Here is a 13677-nt window from a genome sequence, read left to right as displayed (position 1 = left end):
AACTCACCATTTTCTTATACCTATGGGCTTATGGGACAGTTTCTTACAACCAGCTGACAGAGAAAAAAAACCCATAACTGATTCATGGATGGTCTACTAGATATGTTGAGGCAAGATGAAAGTAGACTACTGAAGCCCAACTCAAGGGGAGATCTGAAAGACAGCAGTGAGTAGAGATTCTCTGAATGGGCAAAACTTGGAGCAGTGCAGCTGGTCATCCAATTTTTCTGAAAAAAAAATTAAATAACTGGTTGAAGATAAGAATATATATAGTCACATAGACAGTGGAAAATGATTTGGCCTGGTGGGTCAGAGGCTAGGAAAGAGCAAGATTAGAAGATCAGAGATAAGAAAGTCTTAGAAAGAAATGTATAGATGAGCCTGTGGGAACAGGCACAAAATTTGAGCATCCTTGAAACACACTAAATGCCCCTGAGAAAGCACCAATTACAGAAAACATACTAAACAACCGGGTAAACATGATGATTTATCCAGTAGCTGTCTGCCAGCTTCTGTACTTAGACATCTTACTACTTGCTCAATGGGCCCAAGAATACAATCGTGATGCTGGAAGAGATGGAGTCTATACATGGGCTCAATCCCCAACCAAAGCTCATCTGGGTAGTCCTTCTGCTGAATATATATAGTAATTTTAGCAACAGATATAAAAACTGAGACCTTGTTAAGATCATTCTTCAAGATCAACAATCTTCCTGATGGGAAGTCAATAATATAGGCTCTCCTTGGTGACTCTTTTCACCAAGAAAGGGTAATGACTTGTTCTCACCAAGATTTACAAGTATTTTAGGTATGGACTTTCTTTTCCTACCTGCCCTATCTCAGCCAACATAACTACCCTAAGGCTCACAAAGAATATGACTTAGTAACATGGAATTCCATATAAAATTGCTTTGAACCAGGGAAACCATCCAACAGCAAAGGATGTGCAACAGTGAGCACATAACCATGAGATCAACTGGCCAAAAGAATTGTATTATCCATAAGCTATCAGTTTGGTAGAATGTTAGAATGGGAACTTGAAAGGTATAGCTAAGGTACAAGCCAGGAGGTAACACTCTGTATGTTTGGGACACTCTCTTTCACGATACTACATATACCCGAAACCAAATTAGCATTAATTTTTTCTGGATTCAGTAACTACATTTTAGAAGTAGGAGTGGCTCTTAAGGTCATCCCCAGGTAAGTTCTTAAGGAATTTTGTGTTTCTTGTCCCAACAAATCTAGGCTTTTAGGTCTAATGTTCCAGATTCCCAGAAGAAGGATGCTTTTGCCAAGGGACCAATTTATGAGTCTCACTAAAATGAAAGCTACAATTGTCAAAATTGGGATCCTTGTGCTGATAGACAAGTAGGCAGAAAAAAAGATTACCATACCAGTAGGGGTAATTGATCCTTATCATAATGAGGAAGTAAAGATGATGCTAGAAAGTTGGGGAAGGGAGGAATGTATTTGACACTAAGTTGATCCACTGTCATATCTATTAGTATTTATTTCACTGCCCAGTAATAACTGTAAAAAGATAATTAAAGCAACCATGTTATATTATAAGGACATGGTACCCAAAGGTTCAAATTTCTGGCCAAACCACTAGAATAGCAGAGGTTCTAGCCAGAGTGAGAAGAATCTAGAATGGATGGTAGAGGAAGAAATGATAAACATTAATTACAAATTCAGGACAAAGGGCTATAGCTCATCTCATTAAATACCTGCTGTAAATTTTCCTCCAGAAATTGTGACCACTCAAAATATAGAAGAAGCCATTGTACGATGGATTGATCTTTCTGTGTGAACTAAATGAATCTCAGCAGAGGAAGGGATGGACAATAGTGGACACAACTGATGTTTTACCTAGATCTCACTTACTGGTTTTGTGTGTCTATCCTTTAGACTCTGTATGCTCTGCTTCCTTTTGGGTAGATTTAACTAATTCAGAAGATTTCCCTTTGGCTACTGGAGAAGTTTCAACTGCACTCTCAAAGAACAAGAAGTGCCTGGAAATTTACACCCTACTGGAGCAGCCCATAGCCAATGAATAACTGGTGTGGGAATATAAAAGCCCAGCTTCCTTCTCAAGGTGGGACAATTTCTGAAGTCTTATTTGTGCTCCAGCTCTCCCCACAGAATCATGCAAAGGCTAGGACTTTGTCTAAAATCTCATCTTTGCTTAGCTTCATACTTTTCCGTTTTCCATTCTACTAGTCATATTTAGTGAATATTTTCATAGTAAATCCCTGGTTTCTTCTGGGTAACCAAACTTAAGACACAAGGCCTTAGATGGTTTTCCATACAAAGGTCCATGCTGAAAACACTTTGGGGGAAATTAAGCAAACAAAAAAGAAAATAATCAGGAATTTTTTCAAGTGATATGGAAAATAAATGTAACAAAATATCTTGACAAAATGAATAGTTGTCATAAAAATCCTACCAAAAAAGCAAAATATAAAGTATATCTATAAAAATCTAGAAGCAAAATTTTGGTCATATGATTAGGTTTTGGAAAGAAATTAAGGGATTAGAGAGTACGGCACAGGGCTTGTCTTGTTATAGCGAATATGCAGATATTAATAAATTCCATTAATCAAACAGGAGTAAATAAGCATGAGTAGGACTTTTAAGAAAAAGGCAATCACTATAAAAAATAGAATGTATTGGGCGCCTGAGTGGCTCAGTCGGTTAAGCGGCCGACTTCGGCTCAGGTCATGATCTCGCGGTCCGTGAGTTCAAGCCCCTCGTCGGGCTCTGTGCTGACAGCTCAGAGCCTGGAGCCTGTTTCAGATTCTGTGTCTCCCTCTCTCTGACCCTCCCCCGTTCATGCTCTGTCTCTCTCTGTCTCAAAAATAAATAAACGTTAAAAAAAATTTAAAAAAAATAGAATGTATTACTTTTAGCATGCAGAAGAAAAAGTGGAAGAAAAAGAAAGAGAAAGAAAATATATGAAAAATATATGGGGCACCTGGGTGGCTCAAACAGTTAAGTGTCAGACTTCAGTTCAGGTCATGACCTCACAGTTCAGGAGTTCGAGCCCCACCTCAGGCTCTGTGCTGACAGCTCAAAGCCTAGAGCCTGCTTCACATTTGGTGTCTCCCTCTCTCTCTGCTCCTTCCCCACTCACGCACTCTCTCTCTCTCTCTCAAAAACAAGTAAACATGTAAAAAAATTTTTCAAAAACATGAAAAATATAAAATAAGGTGAAAGAACTAGTTCTTAATATAACAGTAATTTCAATAAATTTGAATAAATTAAACTTACTCATAAAGGAAAAGATTCTCAGGTTGGATCACAAAATAAGATCCCACTACATACTGGCTATAAAAGACAGTCTTTTTTTTTTTAATGTTTATTTTTGAGAGAGAGAGAAAAGAGACAGAATGCAAGTGGGGGAGGGGCAGAGAGAGGAAGACACAGAATCGAAGTAGGCTACAGGCTCTGAGCTGTCAGCACAGAGCCCCACGCGGGGTTCAAACTTGCAAATCACCAGATCATGACCTGAGCTAAAGTCTGAAGCTTAACCAACTGAGCCACACAGGCACCCCTGAAAGATAGTCTTAAAAGGCATGGAAAGCTGAAAATAAAACAGAATCCAAAAAAGCTGTGGCAGTAATGTTAATATTGGATACATAAGAATTTGAAGTACAAAGATCATAAAGAAAAAGGACATTATATTCTTATTAAAAAAGCAATAAAGAATATACATCCACCAAAAACATGGGATATATATTTTTTTATAAATATTCACTCAAATTATGCCAAGAAACAATAAACACAAGTGCAGGAAGAAGTAGATAAATTCAACAGTTAAAAAGATTGTAATACAACTTTCTCAGAAATTGTAAATCAAACAGATAAAAAAAAGGAGTAGAAATATTGAAAACCCAAACAATACAATTATATATAAAACACATCAAACTCTACATGCGAAAAACAGAGAAAACATTTTATTTTCAAACACCCATAATTGTATGAAAATACAGCATGTGCTGGGCTACAAAGAAAGTCTCTCAATAACTCCAAAAGATCAATATCATATAGATTTTCTTTTACTATAATGCAAGAAAATTATGTTAATTTTGCTATTAATTAGTTAATTAAATTATAAGCCATATTGCTTAAAAATAAATTCAGCTCAACAAATTGGAAATAGAGCAACAGAAAATTCACACACAAAAAGAATATAGTAAACAAAAACAGAAGAAAGTTATTTGAAAAGTATTTTAATAATATAAAAATTCTAATAAGACTGATAAGAATAAAAAGGGATCGAACACAAAAAAATACAAAATGAAAAAGGGAAATAATTATAGACGTAAGATTTTCTTAATAATAAAGCAGTTTTTGGACAGCTCTATGCTAATAAGTTTTAAAGCCTAGAGGAAATGCATAATTTCTAAGAGAGTATTAAATACCAAGGCGCATAAAAAGAAATAGAGAACTTAAATAGAATAAATACTAAAAAAATGTTAAGTGGTAATCAAAAAAATGAATAGTCAAAGTCTATAAAATGGCAGCTTTTTCTCCTCCCCCTTAAAACTAACTTTTTTCATACTTTTTTTTTCATTTCCTTTCATCATTTTCTAGGACCTCCAAAAATTTTTTAAATATTATTAGTAATAATAAAATCATTGTCTTCTCACCTATATTAAAAGTAATATATAAGTTTCTCCATTAAGCATAGTATTTGCCAAAGGTGTTTAGTATATAACCTTTATCAAGTCCAGGAAGTTTCTTTCTTCTAGGTTTCTAACAGTTTTTAACCATAAATGTTTTCTGAACTTAATCAAATTTTCTCCATATATAATTAAAGTTATTATATATTTCTGCTCCTTAGTCAATTAGTGTTGTAAATTACTCTTATAGATTTTTCTGATGCTGGTGTCCTCACATTCCTAGAATAAACCCTATTTGATTATGATGTATTTTTTACTCAAGTTATTTATGAATTAATTATGAAGTTTTCCTATATTATTTATTTTTGAAATAATAATTTCAATTATGTGATCACCCATCTAGAAAAATATATAGTATCAACAGCCTCTTGGGAATAATAACAGATTTCAAAATATTATCAAATATAAGATCAACTTCATCTCCATTAGAGCTTCTTTTTTCCCCCCAGTTTTATTGAGATAAAATTGGCATACAGCACTGTACAAGTTCATGATCTGACTTCACAATTTCTCTTCAGTTGTGGGTGGCATTGGGATCTGGCTCAGGAGAACTAGAATTGGTGATCCATTTAGTGTGAGTTTAGTAGACTATATTTGTAGTTCACATCCATTTCTACAATCTACTGTGCTGGCCCAAATGTCACTGTGAGAGAAAGGCATACACAGCGTCCTGTATCTCCCAACAGAAAATAGTACATAAAGGTAGAAAAGACCTTAAATGTGCAAACCCAGAAATTCACCTAGGGGAAATTCTTCTAATCATATTTATAAAATTGTAACAGAAGGATCCAGCTCTCCCCAAAGCCTAGACAAAACAGAAGTAATCTATCAGGAATATACTAATAAAGCAACTAATACAGTTATAAAGGCACTAAACATATTCCCGTTTGGGGGATTTTGTGAAATAGTATTTATCAGAATTCCTGGGTTTATAGGACAAACGGATAAACTCACAGTTACTGGTGCAGCTACAGGTATTTGTTCTTACCTATATTTATACAGTCTTTAATCCATGAAAGAAAAAAGTCTGGGGTGCCTGGGTGGCTCAGTCAGTTAACCATCTGACTTTAGCTCAGGTCATGATCTCAGAGTTCATAAGTATGAGCCCCATGTGGTGAGTCCGAGCCCCAGGTGTCAGGGCTCTCTGTTGTCAGTGCAGAGCCTGCTACAGATCCTCTGTCCTCCTCTCTGTCTGCCCCTCCTCCAACTGTGCTCTTGCTCTCTCTCAAAAATAAACATTTTTAAAAAGAAAAAAAGAAATAAAAAAAGAAAAAAACTTTATAGAAGTGTACCCTTGGATTCTTGTGAGTGCTTCATTTATTTTACCTTGTGTAGCACCAACCCCAGAAGTCCCTTCTAATGATAATGATTGAAATGATAAATGTAAAGCACTTATAGCTCACTACCTTACATATAGTAAGTATTCAGAATATAACAGCCATGATTATTAACACTGCTCTCCAACAAAGTCCTACTTCAACAAGGTCCATTAATGCTGTCTTGTGATGTATATCAATTCTCTTTTGCTTCTATGTACTATTATTATCTATACCAATGGTTCTCAGCAAAGAGCTATTTTGCCCCCCAGGGGCACTGGGCAGCGTATGAAGACATTTTTGGTTGTCACAACTCGGGAGAGATACCAGAGATCTCTGGTAATTAGAAACCAAGGGTTCTGTTTACCAGCCAACACCAACCCAGAACAGCCCCTCACAACAAACATTTATCCAACCATAAAAGCCAATAGTGCTAAGGTTGAGAATTCTGGCCTATAGCTCTCTTTCTGCTTAATTACCATCATAGTCCCCAAGTACCAAGCACAGAACTTTATGTATGTGTGTGTGTGTGTGTGTGTGTGTGTGTGTGCGCCTATTCAATCTGTAAGACAGACTGGAAATTTCTCTAGTGTTACTAAAGGGCCACCCCTCTCTATAGCTTCTCTTTTTGGTAAGCAGACTGAAGATGGGCCACTTCCTTATGCTGTTGCTCCCATCTCCAAGTGCTGGTTACATGCAAGTGATCAAGGACCGGGAACTTCAAGCTGTTATCCCAGCTCTTCTAGAGGTTTGCCCATCTTCCTGATTATGTCCTTGTCATAGATTTCCTTAAATCAGGCAAGTCACGCTTTTCCTCTCCCTGGTCCTTCTCACATCCTTAGAATGGGATTGGTCAATCCTTCTACCAGAAACTTTTGTAAGGGATATAAGCATTGGCACACAATCCCATTTTATTTCATTAGTAAATGTAGTGCATAGAAAAACTACTGTGATAACTCATATACTCAGTAATATACACAGAAATTCTCCCTCACTCCTGCTCTTCAGAGAAAACTAGATAAAACTATATTCCAAAGACATTCTTGAGGTCCTTTTCCTCAGTGCAGGCTCAGAAAAACTTGTACAATTCAGAGCCCATGACCACATCTGATGCTTTCCTCTTAAAGTGATCAGTGGTCCCAGTTTGCCAGGACAGTCCCAGGTTGGCACTGAAAATCTCATGTTCTGGGAAATACCTCCATCCCAGAAAAACCAGGACAGTTGGTCACTTAATTCCTACTCAAGTGCTTCTTGGCATATACAACAGCCTCATTAAAATAATTTTGTGATAAAGCAAAATTCCATATTGACTTCCATGCTAGATTAAATTTGATTACTTCATTGGAGTATAACTCCAGGACATTATTTCTCCCAGACATACTTCACTCCCATTCCCATATTGCTGGTGCTGTCACACCACTGCCCTAGGACCACTCCCTATGCTAAGAGGCCACTTTCCACTGGTACAAAATGGACAAGACAGACTCAGTTGCTTCACCCAAAAAGCTTCTTCCTCAGAGCTTAGCTCCAAGACCAGTATCTTATTTAATAGAAATAGCAATTTAAAAACTCTATCTATAATGGTGACCCTTCAATGCTGTCATAGCTGCTAGTAATTCAACCTATTGCTCTGATTTGCCAGTATCAAGTCCTTCAGATATGTTTCAGTCATCTTCACAAAGCAGTAGAATTAGTATTACCCACCAAGACCCTTAAATTACTGAAAATCATCAGCCATCTGTTTTTATGACAGTCTTTACCTGGATAGGACCCACTTCTAAGCAATCTGGATTTTAATGGATTTTAACTTTTAGGTCAAACATCTTCCTTTATGACACAAATTTATTTTCTAATTCATCTATCTTCAAATATCTATTATAAAACCCCCTTTTATCCCTGTTCCAGCTTACATAAACAAATAACAAATATTTGTATTTGTTTTCTATTGTTTCATAGCAACTCCGTGAATTGGATAGCTTAGTTATTGTCCACTTTTATAAATGAGAAAATCTATTAGAGATCAAAAGAAAAAAAGATAAACAAGCTCCTTTTGAGGATATATAATTTTGTTATCTTTGTATTTGCAGTCCAAAAACACATCTTAAATGTACCGTTTTATTCAACAACTCTGAGTTCTTAAGGTATCTCATTTGCAATGAAAACACCCTTACTGAATGAAAACTATCAATCCATGTCAACAGCCTTTGGCCGAGTGGCAACTACAAGTGCTGATATATATCACACGGCACAACATACACCATACAGCATATGTTTAAGAAAATCTCTAGTTTTCTGAGAAAAAAAATACTACAATTATTGTGGATTTCATCACCAAAAACACCAATCACATGTAAGCAAATGCCAACATCATTTAGCAGTTAAATTCCTGTTAATATGCTTTCCTGTGTGCATTACCTAACACTGAAATCAACATATTTACTGCAAGAGAATTTTTAACAACCTACTACATAAAATCACCAGTATGATATGTCCAACAAAATTTATTGTGTGGTATTAATTTGGAATAATGCCACAACTTGCTATAATAGTCTTTATACAACAGCATAAATGCTGAAAGGACCTGTATGAGTTTATACCTAAAGGAAAGTCATTAATTCTTTTTTTGCCACAACTGAGACTTTGTTCTCTAATAGATGATGCGATTTCTATGTCCTATCCATTTGTGGGGAGGGCATCATAAATTAGCTCTCCCAGGCACCACAATTAATTGTCGTATTCAGGTGATCACAAAGAAAAAGGAAAGGACTGTTCTTGGAGTTCGAAGTAACTCCTCTTAAAGTTATTCTCTCACTAATGAATAAAAGTCGTTAATCTACTACAACAATCTACTGCAACATTGGAATAGAAAGGATTTTTCCTTTGTACTATGAGAACATGCCTCTATGTTACAAACAACAAAATAATAACACCAATGTTTTACAACACCAAAATAACAATAATAACACAAATATTTTATTTAGACAACAAACTAAAGTCCAGAATGTAAAATGCAGGTTCAATTAAAAGAAGACAGTTACTGTGATTTAAGTTAGAACATGTGTCACTAATGCTCAAATATAATATTATAGACATGTTTTGAACTTCCCTAACCTATTTTATCTCTAAAAACTGTCAAATTCTTTTTTTTAAGTTTCTTTATTTTGAAAGAGACAGAGAGAGAGAGAGAGAGCGCAGAGCAGGGGCAGAGAGAGGGAGAGAGAGAGAATCCCGAGCAGGCTCCACAGTGTCAGCATGGAACCTGATGCAGAGCTCAAACCCACAAACCATGAGATCGTGACCTGAGCCTAAGTGGACACTTTAACCAATCGAGCCACCCAGACACCACTCTTTGGATCAACATCAATATCCTCTAATGATATATTTGTCTGACACTAATACATCAATGACAACTTTCTTTTAGTTGGGATTTGCTTATTTTTTCCATTCTTTAAATTTTCAAACTTTTTGTAGCCCTTTCCTTTAGATGTATATTTCGTGTAGAGAATATAACTGATTTTATTTTCATTTTTCAATCTGGTAATCTCCGCCTTTGAACTGGGAGAATTTGGTACATTTGTTTTGGTTGTGATCACTCAAACTTCTTTCTAAAAGCTTTTTAAATATCTGTACGTTCTGATTTTTAAATTGTTTATTAACTGATTACCTAATAACTATGAATTTCATTTGTTATAATAGGAAGATGTTGGCACCAAAAAAGATAGGAACTACCGCTTTATGATAATGTGCCTAAATGAACTCTTGGTCATTTCTAAGAACTATGTATTTCCAAAACAAACTTTCCAAATATGTTTGTGATAGTTCTATGAGCATTACCTAACACTGAAGTCAACAAGTCAACAAAAAACAGGTCAACAGAAGTCAACTGAAGTGAACCAAGTCAATGTTTGATTGATTTGTGTTACTTTTCCACTATTTCTGCTTGCATTATGGGAACTAACGTGTTAATACATAGCTAACCTATACTGTGCACTCAATTATTCCTCATTCATTGATAAAAGACATAAACTTCATGTGTCGATATCCTGTATTAGCTTCACTTATAAATTTACCAGACTAGTAATAATAATAAAAGTTAACACATACAGCACATACTATATGCCAGGCATTGCTCTCTGTATTTTCCATATTTTGGATCATTTAATTCAGCAAGTCAGTTATCTTGCCATAACAAACATCAAATGACTTCCTATTATTTTTAATTCTTTCCATTATCAGAAATTTTTAATTCTCTTCTCTCTACCTTTAATTGTACTTTCATCTCTCTCCTTCTTTACCCATGGCTGGTTTTTTTTCCCATTTTTAGTAAAGGCAGTGTTATGGATTGAATGTTTGTGCCCCCGCCTTCAACTTTATGTTGAATTCCTAACCCTTAATGTAATGTTATATTGGGTCTTTGGGAGCTGATTAGATCACAAAGGTGAAATCCCCATAAACAAGATTAGTGTCCTTATCATACGGACCCCAGAGAGCTTTCTCTTCCTTCCACCATGTAAAGACACAGCAAGAAAATGGCTGCTTATGAACTAGGAAGTAGGCCCTCAGCAGGCACCAAATCTGCCAGGGCCTTGATCTTGGACTTCCCAGGCTCCAGAACTGTGAAAAATGAATGTCTGTTGTTTTTAAGCCCCTCAGTACATGGTATTTTGTTACAGCAACCCAAACTGATTAAGACAAGCAGTGTGGTAAAGCTGAAAGAGCAATGGAATCTGGAGTAAGAGAAATATATTTTGAATCCCTCTTCTTAAGCCTGTTGATGTCATGGTAGCCCTAAACTAATTCACACCCTACTTCATCTATAGGATACAAACAACATCTCCTTTATCCAGTTACTGTAATAATTAAATGAAATAATATATGAAAGTAGAAGATGTTCAATGCGTATTAGTTCTTTCCTCGCCGTCACATTTACAGTTTAAAGCCAACAGAATTATATAAGTCTTACTCTAACAACATAAACTTTTAGTCTGCAATTAAATAAAGCATTTTCAAAAACATCTCTGCCCACTGCTCAATCTAAAATAAAACACACTTGTGTACAACATACACATACACACTCAATGCACACAATCCATACATACACACGACTGGCACACAAAATGTAGACATAATATACACACACTCACACCCATCACTCATACAACATACACGTATAAGACATACAACATAACACATACATAATAAATAGCCTATTTATACAAACACACATACTCACACACACAAATCTATATACCTAAACCATACTTCATTTCCTTCATAGCATTTATTCAGTGACTGGAATTATACAATTGATTGAATTACTTATTAAATACCTGTGTTCAGTACAATGTATGCACTAATGGAAAGGAGAAGCAGTTCAGCTATAGGTCCTTTAAAAAAAACTAATTGTGATGTGGAAATGTATAATTCATTGATTAAAAAAAATGAGGGGTGCCTGGGGAGGCTCAGTCAATTAAGCATAGAACTTCTGCTCAGATCATGATCTCCCAGTTCTTGAGTTCCAGCCCCCCACATTGGGCTGTCTGCTGTCAGTGTGGAGCCCACTTCAGATCCTGTCTCCCTCTTTTTGTCCCTCCCCACTTGGGGGCATGCACATGTGCTATTTCTTTCAAAAATAAATAAACATTAAAAAACATTTTTAATATGAAATTTATTGTCAAATTGGTTTCCATACAACACCCAGTGCTCATCCCAACAGGTGTCCTCCTTAATGCCCATCACCCACTTTCCCCTCCCTCCCACCCCCCATCAACCCTCAGTTTATTCTCAGTTTTTAAGAGTCTCTCATGGGGGCGCCTGGGTGGCTCAGTCAGTTGAGCGCCCGACTTCGGCTCAGGTCATGATCTCACAGTTTGTGAGTTCAAGCCCCCCGTCGGGCTCTGTGCTGACAGCTCAGAGCCTGGAGCCTGCTTCGGATTCTGTGTCTCCCTCTCTCTCTCTGCCCCTTCCCCATTCATGCTTTGTCTCTGTCTCTCAAAAATGAATAAACATTAAAAAAAAAATTTAAAAAAAAAGAGTCTCTTATGGGTTTGGCTCCCTCCCTAACTTTTTTTTTTCCTTCCCCTCCCCCATGGTCTTCTGTTAAGTTAAAAAACATTTTTTTAAGTGAATACTTACTTTAGGCCTAAAAGCAGAGGGGCAAAAGAGTGAGGAAGAAAAAGCTTCTGTTCTCTTAACACTTATATTCTGATAGGCTTTAATATTTATGTTCTTAGAAAATTCAATTATATATTCACTCTTTAGTTACTTAAACATCAATATTGAATAAAGTTCATTGTCCTTTTAAGGATGGACACAGGATTTCAATAAAAAAGAATAAAATGGAAACAGGCTCCACTATATGCTAGAGTTTGAAGTCACTGGACAAGTTACTTACCCTCTAAGTGCCGGGTTTTTAGAACTATAAATGGAGAATCCTAATCCTACTCCACAGAAATGGTGCAATGGTTAAATTAATTGGTGGAAAACAGGAAAACACCTAGAACAGAGTGAAGTGTTCAGTACACATTCACAAAGACTTACTATAGTTTATAATTTTCTGAGATTGGTAGTACAGGATGGTTATTATGGCACTAATTTTAACCATTAACAGAGTGCTTACTTTCAATTCAGTGAAATGTTTAAAATTGATTCAGGATTAGCTAAAATCCATATATTATAAATAATATACAATTATTTCATGGATATATCTCAAGGTCATGTATGTCCATTTTTTTCAAACTTTTTAAAATACTTTTATCCAGTTTGCATACTATATATAAATAAAACATTGAAAATGGAGAAAAGTCTATCTTGTACTATTTGTTTATACGTATATGAGAAAATTCTGTAATTATTTAAGAAGCTATAAGTGGCAGTATCTCTGCAAGTGGATTAGCAGGAGGATTTTTCACTTTTTATTTTAAGGTCTTCTGTATTGTTTAAGGGTTTCACAAAGAGCATGTATCACTCACATCATTAGCAAAACAGTAAATACAGATTTTTTCCAAAAATAAAATCATTATAAAATGGAATGTATCCCTTTTTTTTACCTCTGATTAAGCATTTTTGCATAAGTGGATATATTTTAAAATCACATTTTAAAGAACATGACATGTTGATTTATTACTTCATTTTATGTTTGCAGACTTCATTATATTTATATAAACAAGGTTTATTTCTTGAATACTTTCATGAACTCACTCCCTCATATTTGATGTTAGGACTATTCCAGAGGGTGAATTTTGCAAGCCAATCAGTTTGTACCAAAGGCAATGACTTCATATTTTGGGAAAGTTGACATGTTTTAAAAAACAGTTTTTCATATGCTACACTTGGCACTAACTTCAGAATGCCCTAGATTGTTCTGGATCATTTCATGGCAAAATTAATTTCTACATTACCTCACCCCTCCCCAGAGGTAGCCCTTTTTTTCTGCTCAAGCTAAGCAGACATTAATATCTCAGCAGGGAAAATATGACTCTTTCAATTTTCATAATAGCCTTTTCAGTCCCAAGCATTACAGTGTTGCTTACAGTTACTGCTTGATAACTACAAAAGGTTCTTTTCAGTTCAGTCAAACATTTATTGATCATCTTACTGATTATCAAACTGGGTTAACCTCAAAAGTTACAAAGATACCTAGGTATTCTCTGCTGTCCAAATATCCATCAACTAAG

At 35.6% G+C, this 13677-nt stretch overlaps 1 long non-coding RNA gene across 2 annotated transcripts in view; it reads right to left on the bottom strand.

Moving 5' to 3' along the window:
• Positions 1-13677, bottom strand: part of LOC144617144 (uncharacterized) — a 191612-nt gene that overhangs the window by 123063 nt on the left and 54872 nt on the right. Inside the window, exon 4 of one of the 2 annotated variants that reach the window (XR_013557232.1) lies at positions 12396-12497. The exons of the other annotated variant lie outside the window; for it this stretch is intronic. This is a non-coding gene — a long non-coding RNA (uncharacterized LOC144617144). The remainder of the gene's footprint in view (positions 1-12395; positions 12498-13677) is intronic. 2 annotated transcript variants of the gene reach the window in all.

The sequence above is a fragment of the Panthera onca genome, chromosome C1, assembly GCF_046562875.1.
Source record: "Panthera onca isolate mPanOnc1 chromosome C1, mPanOnc1 haplotype 2, whole genome shotgun sequence".
Classification (NCBI taxonomy): Eukaryota; Metazoa; Chordata; class Mammalia; order Carnivora; family Felidae; genus Panthera; species Panthera onca.
Note: the sequence above shows the minus strand (reverse complement) of the source record. Positions and strands in the feature narration are given on the sequence as shown.